The sequence below is a fragment of the Pezoporus flaviventris genome, unplaced genomic scaffold, assembly GCF_033815535.1.
Source record: "Pezoporus flaviventris isolate CSIRO_AGI_PZ_B2104156 unplaced genomic scaffold, CSIRO_AGI_Pfla_v1 ptg000021l, whole genome shotgun sequence".
NCBI lineage: Eukaryota > Metazoa > Chordata > Aves > Psittaciformes > Psittacidae > Pezoporus > Pezoporus flaviventris.
Genome location: NW_026892569.1, coordinates 7,066,640 through 7,080,924, shown reverse-complemented (window position 1 = coordinate 7,080,924; position 14,285 = coordinate 7,066,640). Strand labels below are relative to the sequence as shown.

General features: G+C 47.6%; 1 protein-coding gene across 3 annotated transcripts in view; it reads right to left on the bottom strand.

Annotated features, from left to right (window-relative positions):
- The window catches only part of PRICKLE2 (prickle planar cell polarity protein 2), a 105,427-nt gene that overhangs the window by 48,194 nt on the left and 42,948 nt on the right, over positions 1–14,285 (bottom strand). Inside the window, exon 1 of one of the 3 annotated variants that reach the window (XM_061455829.1) lies at positions 8,308–8,456. The exons of the other annotated variants lie outside the window; for them this stretch is intronic. The gene's annotated coding sequence lies outside the window, so the exon portion shown is untranslated. Of the gene's footprint in view, positions 1–8,307; positions 8,457–14,285 lie in introns of those variants that run through there. 3 annotated transcript variants of the gene reach the window in all.

Genomic DNA, 14,285 nt, shown 5'->3' with positions numbered 1-14,285 from the left:
GTCCCTGACTCCAGCGCTGGCTCCCTACTACAGCGGGTCCCAACCAGTTCCCACTTCCCCTGATGGGTCCCATGCAGGCGGCATCACAGGAGCATCCCTCTATGCCACACAAGCCCCAGCACCTAGAAAACACCTCTAGTAAAGGGTCAAAGCCACCCTGCAAGGAGATGCTGATTGCTGTCATCACAGCCACACCGAGGCATGGCTCACAGATGTCCCCAGCCAGGGGACTTCAGTAGTGCCCCACACTCCTGAGGACACCAGCATCACTGTGCCAGGCTGCTGCTGCCCTCCAGGCATGCTCCCTAGCCTGCAGGAGCCCATGAGGGCATCCTCCCCGCAGCTCCAGCACCACGGGGGGTGGAGAAACCCAATCGCTAGCCATTAACAAGGGGGACACCAGCATCAGGGAGTGCTATTGCTCCCGTCAGCCATTGCTCATTAAACATACTGAAACCCACAGGCCATTCTTCCCCTTTTTTTCCCCTACAATGCTGTGCTACACACAACATTATCTTCAAAGGGAGAAGCAAACATGTTTGGTAAACATGAGCAGGCTAAACACATCAGCCTTCTAGAAGCAATTATTGCTGCTAGAGATGTAGTGAGTCCCATTGTTTTGTGGTTCAGAAAGCATTTTGCTGGCTGCTTTGGAATGGGGCTGTTCCTCAAAGCAATTGCGACAAAGACTAACCCCTCCCCAGTGAAATAAAAAACAAGTGGGCATCCAAGGGAATGGAGCCTTCTTTTTGCTGAGCATTTAACTCACAGTGTATCCTTGCAATAAGATAACAGCAATTTGGGGGTCAGGCTCCCATGGCAGAGAGGTGAGGACATTTCTGGAGAACAGTGGATTGGGTTAGAGCTGGAAACCTTCCTGCAGCATAGCCAGACTGGTGGGGATTGTTCTGACCGGAATTTAGACTGGTTGCACTGGTACAGGGCAGAAAACCCCCAAATATGGAGGAAAAAGGCAATGAAGCCAGTGCTGGACATTATCTTCTTCCCTCCATCCCAAACAGATTGGGATGCTCCGGACCAGGGTAGCTTACCTTGCTGAGAACCTTGTAAATGTGGAGTTGGGGTAACATCTCACCTTTCCATGGCCTTATTTCAGGGCAAACAGCTCAATCCCCCAAATTCCTTCTCTGTGCAAACTGTAATCATTCCCTTTTATCAGTGCAGGGTAGCAGAGGGTGGAATGCAGCTGGGCTTCTTGAGGTACCAAGCACTTCAAGCATGTATGTCAAAAAGATGGACAACCATGGATGACCAGAGAGACAGCTGGGGGAAGAAGGGAAGCTCACAATACTGGCAAGACTATTATAATTAGTGTAATAACCAGCGATCACAGCTTGGCAGCTGCCTTCCCGCCCTGAGCGGCCGCTACGTGCATAAAGCTGTGGCTAAGAAGGATTTTGACACTTGCTGTAACATCTCTGCTTTGAAAGAAGTTTAGACTTGGTGAAGTTTCCATTCCATGTAAGATACACAGGAAATCACTGCATCCCCAGCCTCTCCACCTTCACCTGAGCAAGCAGCACCTTGTGCTAATGGAAGGGATGTGAAACTGGGTTTAGTTTTGGTGTCAACTATGATTTCGCAAATGGCTTTGAACAAAACTTTGTCACCTCTGTGTCGAGGCAAACCTGCCATACTCAACTTTCTGAAGTCCCTGAAGTCTCAGAGATGAGCTCTTCTACAGAAAATGGCAAAACATGGCAAAAATAATTTACACTGGGCATATATATCCATCCTCCTCGGATGGGCTCATGTCCAACATCCTTCTCCAAAGCATCCCCAAGATACATTCCTTTGAAACACACCTGTCCCCATCCCCACCAGGTTTGCAGAGAGTTGGCACTGAGTATATAGTACAGAAGAGTTGCTCTGCAGCTCACCAAAAGCTGAAGCAGCTGTGGTTTAACAAATGAGATGTCCCAACAGGAGAATATTTTAAAGGATTGGAAAGCAGATACTGTATACTAGAGTGCAACGATTATTTGTACTACCAAGAGTTAATTTGTTTGGAAACATTTAAAATGGTGGGGAAGTTACGGGGTAGGATGCTCACTTGAAATCAGTTGGGGATTTAGGTGAAAATGCTGCTTGCTGGCAGCTCACCAGCACAAGAATCAGGCTCCAGGCATCCCTAACCACCAGATTTAGGGGTTGGATCATCATTCACAGCCAACACAGGTTGCAAAGTTGCTTATGTGACAGGCTATGGGTCCTAAGCTGCAAAATATGCTGTGGCTTAGACCCAGACTAATTCTGACTCATCCCTGGTGTTCGTGCTCCAGGAGGGACTGCTCTTCTCACTTCCTTCCTACTACCCCCTGTTCTAACAGAGGTGGTCAAGGAAAGCAGTCAGATGCTCAGAGTATCTGGATATTTTGGCAGTAGTCAAGGATTCAGCTCCCACTGTTTTTTAGTGGGTGTTAGACACTGAGAAAGTGCTTACTGGGAAGATGTTTGGAGGTGTGAGAGCTAAGCTCTTCATGCAAGGGACTGTTTCCTACAGTGCTTAAGAAATTGAGAACATGGAGACAACAAGTAACATGCTTGGAAAGCAGGAAATGTTTACATTGAGGAGATTTAGGCCCTTGTGAAAGAATGAAGCCCCAGCCAGGCTGGGCAGGGATGCTCAGGAGTAACTGCAAACAGGCAGTGACCAGGACGTCAACAAACACTGCACCAACTGGATAAAAAACACAGCACGTGACACCAGAACAAAGATTTCTTTGATTTCCTAGTGCAAAGAAACATATTTGTACCTCCTTGACAAGCAGAATGTGAAAGCAACAGAGGAGCATGAGCTGTTTGCTGTGACACTGACCATCCCCAGCTCCTGGCTGAGACACAGCTCATCAGAGAGCTTGAGAAGAGAAGGCTCCTTAACGGGAGATCTTGGAGCAGCTTCCAGTACCTAAAGGGGCTGACAAGAAATCTGGAAAGGGGCTTTTTACATGGGCCTGTAGGGACACAACAAGGGTGAATGGCTTTAACCTGACAGAGGGGAGATTGAGATGAGCTCTTAGGCAGAAGCTCTTCCCTGTGAGGGTGCTGAGGCGCTGGCACAGGGTGCCCAGAGAAGCTGTGGCTGCCCCATCCCTGGCAGTGTTCAAGGCCAGGTTGGACACAGGGGCTTGGAGCAACCTGATCCAGTGGAAGGTGTCCCTGCCCATGGCAGGGGGTGGAACAAGATGATCTTTAAGGCCCTTCCAAGCCAAACCATTCTATGACAAATGGATGGCAGAGACATCTGCAATGAGTCTATTCGTTAATTAGTCAAGATTGGGGTTTATTTTATCCTATAGGCATTCAGGTTAAGGAGGCAATTCTCTTACAGCTGTCTAAGTCCCTTCTACACTTGTTAAGAAGTAGGACAAAGCTGTCACCCAGTGACAGTAACACCAAGTTGAACTTTCTCTCATCCAAGGAAGGTGCCTGAAGGCACAGCCGGAGCTGAGCATGTCACTTGCTGTGGCTAACAGCATGGGACAGGATCAGCATCACAGACCTTCGACCCCAAATCTATCAGACCTGTGCCACCAGTACAGCCTGGGGCATGAGCCTGGGGCCGGCATCAGGCTCAGCGTCCTGATCCAAAACAAGGTGTCCTTAAATGTGACATAAGATCCTGTCTCATCTCAAAGAAATATTTAACTCATCTGGCTGCTGCTGCTTTGATCTTCCACTTACGCTGTGGGAAGTTTAACATCCTTTGTCATGATCCCCTATCTGAGGATGCAATGGCCAGTAAAATAAACCTACTGCAACCATTCAAATAGTTTCACTTAAACATAAGAAACACTTTAGATTTACTGCACCAGAGTAATTTGATAACTTGTATTGTTAATGAAACAAGCATTAATAGCATTTTATCAGCAGTTTTAATCTTCCTGGTATCATTTCATGTCCATAGACAACTTCATTCCATAACTTGATACCGGCAGCATATGCTGGACAAGACCCCCCGCCGCAGTCAATTTCCAGTGCCCTGAGAATCTCTGCTAATCCCAGCCCTTCACAGCAACTCAGCAGTCTAAAAAGGAGACACATGAAGTCACTTAGGCTTATCTCTCTAATTGTCTGCCTGCGAACCAGGGGTCCAGTGTCAGTCACTTGCACTCACCTAAAGTCATGGAAGAAAAAACAGACCTAAAATATTTACTGTGAGTATTTTCACTAAGTGAACTACTGAAATCCTGCTTACTACTGCAGGTCCAAATGCAGTGCTAGCTGTGAGGAACACACTGGGGTAACTAAACAAGTGCTCATACCTTTCCTCTGCAGCAGCGCTTTCCAGGACTAGGGATGTGTAACAGACTCCAACTCTCCTGACAGCTTTCTTGCACTGCCCAGTGCCAACACAGTAAAAATGTTAATGAATGCCATCTTATAAATATTTAATGCACATTTTCCTGAGAGCCCCGCTGTGAGTAAATAGCCACTTCCTTCCCCAGGCCTATCTTTCATTTTTATTTTTGCACAAAATACCAACAGTTGGAACGACACCCATGCGACCGAGCTGCTGGAAACACCACTGCCTAAACCAACAGCAAGAGGGCAAAATCCAAACGCAAACTTACAAGGAATGTAAAGAGAAATATAACCCAGTCAGAGCAAATATTTCATCTCAGGTACCTCCTCCCAGGATTTGCAGGGAAAGAAAAGCAGAGGGGACAAGCCAGCAATATACTTTCTTTTCAAGTACCGTTATTAGCCTGGTTTTATTGTCTTATTCCATTGCATTTGGAGGTACTGGCCACAACAGCGGCGCACTGCACACACCACTGTGATATGGGCATCCCTGGACTCTGCTCCTACATCAACCCCTGAGCTGCAACTCTCCCATCTGAAACTTGGACGATGCCCATGATTGTCCAAGGTTACACAAGCAATCCAGGACAGACATGGAAGAGAACATGGATCACCCAAAGGTGTCACCGTTGCTGCTCTGGTATTGCTACACCTGTGATGCTCACCTGTGGTGTCCAAAGCACAGCTGACCACAAGATCTGCCTCGCATTCACGACATCATGGTAATCATGATATACAAGTACTCGGATATTGTTTTCTAAGCTGTCAGAATTGATATATTCAAGCCTTTCCCACCACCCCTCATCTCAGAAGCTATTTTGCAAACCAAACCAAACCAAACCAAAAGCTGCAACTCTCCTTGGATCCCCTTGGGATCACCCAAGACCACAAAAGTACTGCCAAGTGTCCAGCACTAGCCAGCACAGGCAGCACTGGTTACAGGGTCTGTGCATGCTGCCAAACATGACACATGAGATTGAGTGCTGCCATCCAAGCACATCCCAGCTGGATTCAAGCATAGTGCCGGAGACATGTTCATGTGGCTCCCCACAGCTCTGCATCATGGAGTGATGCTCTGGCTTTTACATGAGCCATGGGAAAAGTTTCATATGAGAAAGGAAAGCTGTACAGTCCAAATTCATGCCAAACTGCTAAAAATATAAAAGACTCAAAGGAATAAGGCTTGCATGTGTCAGAACTTTTGGTAATTCCTCCCAAATACACAATTTTTTGGCACAAATACTAAAATGTAACTGGAGGGCAAGCATTTAGCTCTATTTTAGCTGGGAGAGTCCCAACTTCTGTCTCTCCAATTTATATATGGAAGCAGGCTCATCACGCAATATGTGTTTCAGCGAGTTTTGCATCAGGGAAGGGTGTGAAGCTAAGGCTAACAAGGGGAATACCATTAAGAATAATAAACAGTACAAAAGCATGAACAAATAGGCTTGTCTGAAGCACAGGGTGCTGTTACATGTGTCACAAGGAGCCTCCAAAGTGAAAAATCTGAGTCTTTCTACTCTGATATATGGGAGAGAAAGCAACAAATGGGGGTGCGTGGGCAAATACTGGTGAAGAACTGGTGCCAACTGGTGAGGCTGCTTCTGCAGTGCTGTAAAGAGACACTGTTGCAGTGCTGTACACTAATGCATGGGAAACTTAAAGGCCACTTGAGATTAAAAGCTGCATTTTATCCTCTAGAACTGGCTTTGAAACACCATTCCCAGCCCAGTTAACACACACAAACAGCACATTCAGAAGGCTCTGGGGAGACCTTAGAGAGGCTTTCAAGAAATCTGGAGAGAGGCTTTGGACAAGGGCCTGTAGGGACACAACAAGAGGAACAGCTTTAACCTGCTAGAGGGGAGACTGAGATCAGATACAAGGAAGTTCTTCCCTGTGCTGAGGCACTGGCACAGGGTGCCCAGAGAAGCTGTGGCTGCCCCATCCCTGGGCCAGGTTGGATGGGGCTTGGCGCAACCTGCTCTAGTTGAAGGTGTCCCTGCCCATGGCAGGGAGTTGGAACTGGATGAGCTTTAAGGTCCCTTCCAACACAAACCACTCTCTGATTCTATATTTTGTTAGCATAACACTGATGCCAGGAATAAACGTACAACTACACTGTCTCACTTAAAATCCACTGCAGCCAGGAGAGCCAGCCCATGGAAAGCACCAACACCCAACTTGGCATCACATCTGCAAACACTGCCACATTTCCCTGGCCAGTCTGAAACAGCTGGTTGGATTTATAGGTCAGCAGATCCACATATAAAGTAGTGGTGCCAGTTTGCTCAGCCTCTGGAAGCAGACCACTTCCATTACAAACACCCCCCAACCCCCCCCCCCCTTCAAGGCATCTGTGCTGGTGAAGGACCTGAAGTGGCCAGCAGGATGCTCCAGTCTCCCAGCATGTTCCCTAGCCACCATGCTAACACTGCGACTGCCTCACAGGCCCCTGATGGGGCACCACTAGGGAAGCAGCTCATCTAAGCTCCCTCACTGACCTAAGGTGACAGCTGTCTTCTGGAGAGGAAAAAAACTATTTAAAAGTGAAAAAACGGAGCTGCTTCTCCCCACCCCCCCGGGTGCACAAATTCACTCATTTAAGGTGTAAGTAGATCAAGGAGCTAATTAAGGAAATAACCAATAACTTAATCAAGATCATTACAGGAACCAGCATGTTGCTGCCATTATTTAAATGGTAGCAGAGCAAAAACCATGTTTGTGCAACTGGAGCCTTCAAGACCTCTGGGTGGCCCAATCTTTGCAGAGGGAAGGCTCTCCTGTCACCCCATCCCTTGTGCCAAAGCCACTGAGGAATATACTCAGATCTGGCAATTTCCCACAGACAGATCATTTAATCATGCCCCAGCTGCCACCACAAAAATCTCAAGGGAATGGTTCTCACGTTGAGAGGAATTCACTGTGAGAAGCACCATGGATTTCTTCTTCAGGACACAGCCCCTGCCTGGTTTTGGTGCAAGAGCAGAACAACCCCTTTGCAGAAACGAAGTCAAATACATTGGGACCATATGTGTTTTGCTTTTGGCATCTTGTGTTGACTTTGCTCCTGGGATAGCCTCTGTGATTTCCCTACCCACCCCCACAAAAGGGGGCTTTGCATCCCAGCGCCACATCCCTCCTTCCAATTACTCCACCAGTTGCATTGATAAAACATCTGCTGGAAGAGAGAAGGGCTCCTAAAGCACACAAATGAAGGCAAACAGAGGATGCTGTTAAACACCCCCCCTCCATAAACAGCCCCAGGACCTCTGACCTGCACAGGCATCCTCTGCCTTCTTCAGCAGGAATGAATCCTTGTTTCCAACCAAGCACATAGCTTGTCACTAACACAGCCTCCTATCTGCTTAATTTCTAACATATCCAAAAGCAATGGGATTCATCAAGTTTGATTCAGTACTTAGGAGTCTTTGTTTCACTTAAAAGAAGCCTTTGTTTTGTCAAAGAAAACTGGACATTTTCTCTTAAGTTAACAAAGACAAAAACAATCCAACATCCAAAGTTAATGCAGGATAAAGGGTTATTTCTAAACACAGGTGCCAAAGGTCCAAAATTCACGTTTTGTCATGCCACACAAATCCCTGCAACAGCTGAGAAGACACAGTCTGGGAACTCAGGGCTGAAGATTATCTCCAGCCTCCTGCAGAGTTTTACTCTCCAGGGGTTTTCAGAGTGAAAAAAGCAGGAATAGCTCAAGGGCTGGTGAGAAAAGTCATGTTTGCATCAAGGAAAAGTTTTACTATGTCCATAGGGTCGGATATTAGGAGGGGATATGGCAATTCCCAGCACTGGGGGTGGCCCCTGGGCTCTGCCTGCAGTGAGAACCAGCGCTTGCAAAGGCAGGCAGGAATCGAGCCGGAAAGGAAACTCATTTCCCAATGCAAACATTTGTACAGCATTAAAGCAGCTTATACTTTCATACGCTATAAATCGGGAGCCACTAAGTAAGCGACCACTTACCCAGGCTAAACAGGCACACTGGAGAACCCTCATGGAGTGGGCAAGGGCAGAGGGGCAGGGTGGGGAGCGGTGATGAGAACGCCTTTGGTGCTGTGGCCCATGGTGCATCCTCCGGCAGCGGTGCCCATGCCGGATCGCTGCCTGCACCCCACCAGTGCTGTCGTCATATGGGAAGGGAAGGAAGGCTCCGGCTGCTGCCCAGCTGCCGAGTGACGCCCACCACAGTTATAGCTTATTGGTGAATGGTGTAAGCCCTAATCCAATCCTGTCCCTTTACTCAAATTTAGCTCTCCATGGAGTCAACATCCCTTCCAGTTTTGACTAGCAGAATGAAAGCAAAGTTACCTTGCCAATATATAAATCACGCAGAGAGAAGCAATAAAAAACATCCCCCCATGCTCAATTTGCTTCACCTCTTTCTCCCCAAAAGAGTTTCTTATCCACCCACTTTGAGGGGACCAGAGCCTTGTGTGTGTAGCAAAGAAAACCAGCAACTCCCAGTGCGTACCACTGGATTCAAAGTCAGCAAGGTAAATATCAACATGCCAACAACCCCAGTGTTCATCAGAATGCTGAATGGTACCACTGACACACCTGGGTCAGGGCTGCATCACATACAGAGGTTTATAGAACTGATTAGCACATGGTTACTAAATTTATACTGCATTTCACAAAGGTAACTACTGAATCATAAAGCGGTGCTGGCAAACAGCCTGCCCAGCTGACACATATGGTTTTCCTTGCTTTTTTTTCCCCAGCCTGGTGCAGACATTAGCTGTAGAGACTGTCTTCCTCTGCTGCACTCAGATGTAGATGCTTGACCACAGCACTCACTTTTAACACTGAGGATTCACTGGGGGCTTTTGACAGCAGTTTGGGAAGCACAGAGCTACACCACAGGAAGATCCCTACTGCAGACCCAGAGACCCTGCCTTCATCTGCAAACAACAGGGATAAAAGCCCCTGATGCAACTCTGCATTTCTCCACTCAGTTACAGATGTGCAACCCTGGAGCAGCTCCAGAACCTGGGCCTGGGTGAGCCTTGAATGCACGCATACAGCTAGAAGTATGTGATCCAGGTGTCCTGGTGGACAGGCAGCAGGATCCAGATGTGGGCAAGCTGCTCCATCCAGCCTTTGCAGAGACCAGTGATTGAATGAGGTCTATTCATACAGGAGTGAGCACGGTTTCCACGAATGGAGAAAAAAGTGTTTCTGAGGGGTATTCCCATTGTAAGTTCAATAAGCCCCTTCACATTTCAACCCCCCACTGTTGCAAACTTTAAATACAGAAATAATCAAAACATACATTAAAAGAAGAATTTATTCTGAGCTTGGCAGTGTTCATCTAAGAACCTTCCAACGCGGGAGTTGGACTGGAAGAGCGCGGGCAGCCTCAGGGATGGCTAAACCTGGCTCTCCTAGAACAAAAGCAGCTTACAAACCAGGTTTGCCACGTGAGAGCCTAATTAAAGACCGAAGCCCACACAGCAAACAGACAGACTACAGAGGAAATTGGAGTCTAATTTACATGGAGAACGATTACTTACTGCAACCAATTAGTGTCAAGCTGACTGACAGGCTACCCAAAATACGTTCTCCCCACCCTCCCCTGCAAGTCTGAGCTTCCCTCACTGCTGTATTCTCCCTGGGTTGTTTGGTAGGTGAGCAGTAGCACCTCACCACTAGACACTGGACGGCAAATGGAGACCTTTTGAGCTCCCCCATAACAAACATGCAGTTAGAGCAAACCACATCCCACCCAGAGCAAGCCTCAGCCAAGCAACAGCAGAGAGCAGTGCCATGTACTTGTTTTCCTGGTTTAAATCCTTAAATGACATCCTGAGGGTCCCAACAAGAAATTCATCACTTATGAGAGGCAATCCCCTTTGCTGGACAGATATTCCACATGGAGGCTTTCACCCTATGGTTTGCAATCATGTAGGAGACCTGCAGGTAAGGGTTTGTGTCAGCATAGCGATAGCATTTGCAATGTGCTCAGGCTGCTGGTTTTGGGTCCCAACCCATGCTGCTGATCTGTGACACCAATGGGAAGCACCACCCTGCAGCATTGCTGCTGCCAGACAAGATGCCCTGCTCAGCTGCTCACAAAATAGCCCTGTCTTTGCACACCAGTCCCCCTCCTCTGACTGAACTGTTCCCCACAGTGGGGCCATCACTGCTCAATGGGGAAATGGGGAATCCACAGGGATTCTCACTGCCAGAGGGAGCTGACATGGACAGAAAAACTCCCCCTTGTCTGGCACTGCACAGGAGTGCCCATGGTACCAGTGCCTGTGCTGGGTAAGAACACTGCCTTCACTGAGGGCTTTCTTCTTCAGATGCCCTGGAAAAGAATGACTTCATCATGTTTCCCAAAGTACAACCTGGTTGCTAATTCTGCAGAAAACCTTCATATCAGATCAGTCCCAAACCTGGTAAATAGACCTTAAAAACATGGAACTGACCAGATGCCACTTCCTTTTACTGCTGAAGAAGAAATGACTCATTCTATCATTGTTCTCCTCTTTCCAGCAAAACGCTTATTAACAGGATTATTCAACAGTTGTGGTCCTTCCCTCCAAACTCTGGACTGCACAAGCATTTTGAATGCAGAAACAGCATTTCAGTGCAACTTGTGTTATTCTTCATAAACTCCTAAGGACAGTCTCTCTGAGCAGCCTCTCTGCTTTTCAGAGAGCTCTTGTGTATGTGTGTACAGGCATGCAGGGACTACATTTGGGATATTTAAGACCACGCAATCATCCCTTCCTTTGAGAAGCACCAGTATAAAGCATACTTAAGGACTTTTTGGGTCTTCTGTATGGAAGAGATAAGCTATTCTTTTAATCTCTGCAGTCTACATGGATAGATAGCATTTTAAAGGAAACTTACCCTAAAAAGAAAACCCAGAGGAAATGCTTTATAAAGTATCTAGTAGCTGTTTGGTAGTATCTGGAGGCAAGACAGGTCCTCAGTTGGTGTAAAGCATCAGCAGGGATCCTTTAATTTTGATTCGTTTCATTCAGTGGTGCTAAACCAATGCGCACCACAGGAGCACCATCAAGACGGGTAACACATGACCATCTCACATGGGTGTTCTTTGGGTACAGCCACCACGAAGGCTGCAAATCTTGGTGGCCCCTCATCTCCCCCTTCTCCCTCCTGGTTAAATTAAAAGCCTCCATTGATTACCAAGGGGATGCAACGAAAATGCACATGTGCTCATGCTCCTCAGAATTAGGCTGTTAATCTGGTGTTTATACTCCTGGAGTTTATCTCCTCCACACCCCCTTTCTTCCCTGGGGACCGACTCTCTGCCACTTTAACTGCAGCTCTAAGGACAACACAAGCTGCTTCCTTTTTAAACTCCCCTCCAGGGCTATGCCCTGAACCAGCTCTTCAGAAAGGGAGCCTCCACCAGCTGCAATTCCCATTAATTCCCCTTATGATTGACAGGTCAGCTCACACCACCCTGATGACAGTGGGCTTTGGAAGTGCAACTCTGTCCATATTATCTATGCATAAAAGACAATCATTACAGGAGCAAATGGCTCACTGAGACTTTTATCAGCTGCGTGCTTGCTGCTCACTTCTGTGCCGCTAATGACTATACAGAAAGCTTCAGCCTCATCGCCCTGCGGTGTCTCCAGGCAGAAGAACCTCTCCTCTGCGGTGATGTTGATTATAAAGGCAATCACTCCTGGAGGGGGGTAGGGGCAGGCAGGAGCATGGGGAAATTAAGAGGAACCTTTTTCTGAGTGCATCCCATTAGGGCTGGTGGCAACTCCGCTTGCTGATCAAGTAGGTGGGCTTCCCAGAGCCCCCTCTGGAATTAGGGAGGAAAGGTGAAAAGAAGGAAAGAGGAGACAAAAACAAATTAAAAACAAAATAACCCTCAATAACAGCAGCAGACATCACCCTGCCTGTGAGCAGGGCACAGAAGAGCAGCCTCCTCCCTGCAGGCATTGCAGTGCTGGTGGTCACTCAGGGGAGACCCACAGAGATAAAAGGCAGTAAGGCCAGTTGTAAAGTACTTGTAAAACAGCTAATGGTCTCAGGTCCTTTTAAACCATCATGAGCATTGCTAAATCACTTCTTTTATTTGCTTTCTGGCCAGATTTGCTTAGATTTGAGCTCACCATGTTCACGCTGATACTCTGTGCATCCTAATGCACAAGTCAAAGCTGGTTATGGACCCACAAGCCAACCCACACCACAGACATCACTGCCACGTCTGAGGACAATCCTTCCCCTCACCTTTCCAGTTTCAACTCTAGTTGCAGGGGAAGAAAAGACGAAACCAACTTAACAATATCTTCCTTTTAATATGCACTAACTGGAGCTGTTGTAATAATAAAAACCACAAGGAAAGGCAAGATCTCCAGTTGCAAGCACCGTGCAGCTCTGCAGTCCTGACCCTCAAACTCCTGACAAGGTGACACGTTATTAAGAAATACCCATGTTAATCCCAACTATAAAGTGCTACATTCAGGCAGTTAAACCACTGGAGCAGCTGAGCGCTCCCAGACACCTTTGTACCCTCCTTTCCTATAATCTTTTAAAATGCCCTCTTAGGGAAAGGCATGGCTTCTGCAGAGAGGAACCGCCCAGCTCCTTCCAGCCTTGCCGTGCGTGTGTGTGTGTGTGTGTGTGTGTGTGTGTATAAAACGCTCTTGGCTGCTTTCAAACACCGCACATTAATCTGCGCAACGGAGCCTTGTTTCCTTCAGCGTTCAGATGATTTCTCTTAGAAAGAGAAGACAGAGCTGTTCCACTTGGCATCACATCCATTCCCTGCCCCCTTCCAAGCCTTTATTTCTGGGTTTTCTTCAGCATTGCCAGAGTAGCTCACAAGCCATCACCTCAGACACGTGTGAACCCGGAGAAGAATGTATTGCTGTAGGAGCACACAGATCTATGAGACAGCCAGGATGCTCAGAAACAGAACTGGAGGATTATGGTTTTAATGAATCAAATTATGAAAAATACCACCACTCCCTTCCTGCACCTTAGGACACATCAGTTAGTTCTCCCTCAGCCATTTCTTTGCCTGAATCTGTAGTGACAGGAACTGTTCCTTGAATTAAAGGCTGCTGGAAATGAAACCCAAGGGAGGTCCCACCTAGACAAGCCTTGTGCACCAATAAATCAGAGCATCCCCACCACGCAAAGGGTTCTTTGGTACAAAGCCAGGCATCTTTATTAACACCACTTTCTGGGCTGGGATTTTTGTGCCTGTCTGCCCAATATTTACACATGTAAAGATCCCCATTGCGCAGGCTGCTGCCAGCCAGGCACCTCGCTGGCTGCTTTTCTGCAGCAGCTGGAGCACGCTCTAAACTACCCACGTGCCACTGAGACCCAGATGGGTGGATCATGATGTCTCTTCAAGTCTTCATTAAACATTAAAATGGTCTGTAGTTGTAGTCAACAGGCTTCCCACAGCCGAAACTTCAGCTGTAGCTTTGCCTGCTGGGAAGTGTAATCTCAGCTGTACTGCAGGCAGAGGGGAGATACTCATTGCTGGACCATGTGGTCCCTTGCCACGAGTTATGGTGGACATTTCCCTTCTTCACCTCACTATCATCACCTCAGGCATTGCGGTCCACAGAAATTACCAGAGCCTGAGGAATGCAGCAGGAGCAGAGCAGAGAGGGACTTCAGACCTGCACCATGCCTGGTACCAGCAACTGCTTAATCACACCCAGGCTCACCATGGAAGGGATGAGCACCTCTCTTTGCTGTGGAGAGGCTTCTCAGGAGGGTGGATGGAAGGGAAGGGTAAAAGCTGTATGCAGATCATCATACAATGATAGAATCATGGAATGGTTTGGGTTGGAAGGGACCTTAAAGATCATCCAGTTGCAACCCCCTGCCAGAGGCAGGGACACCTTCCACTAGAGCAGGTTGCTCTAAGCCCTGTCCAACCTGGCTTTGAACACTGCCAGGGATAGGGCAGCCACAGCTTCTCTGGG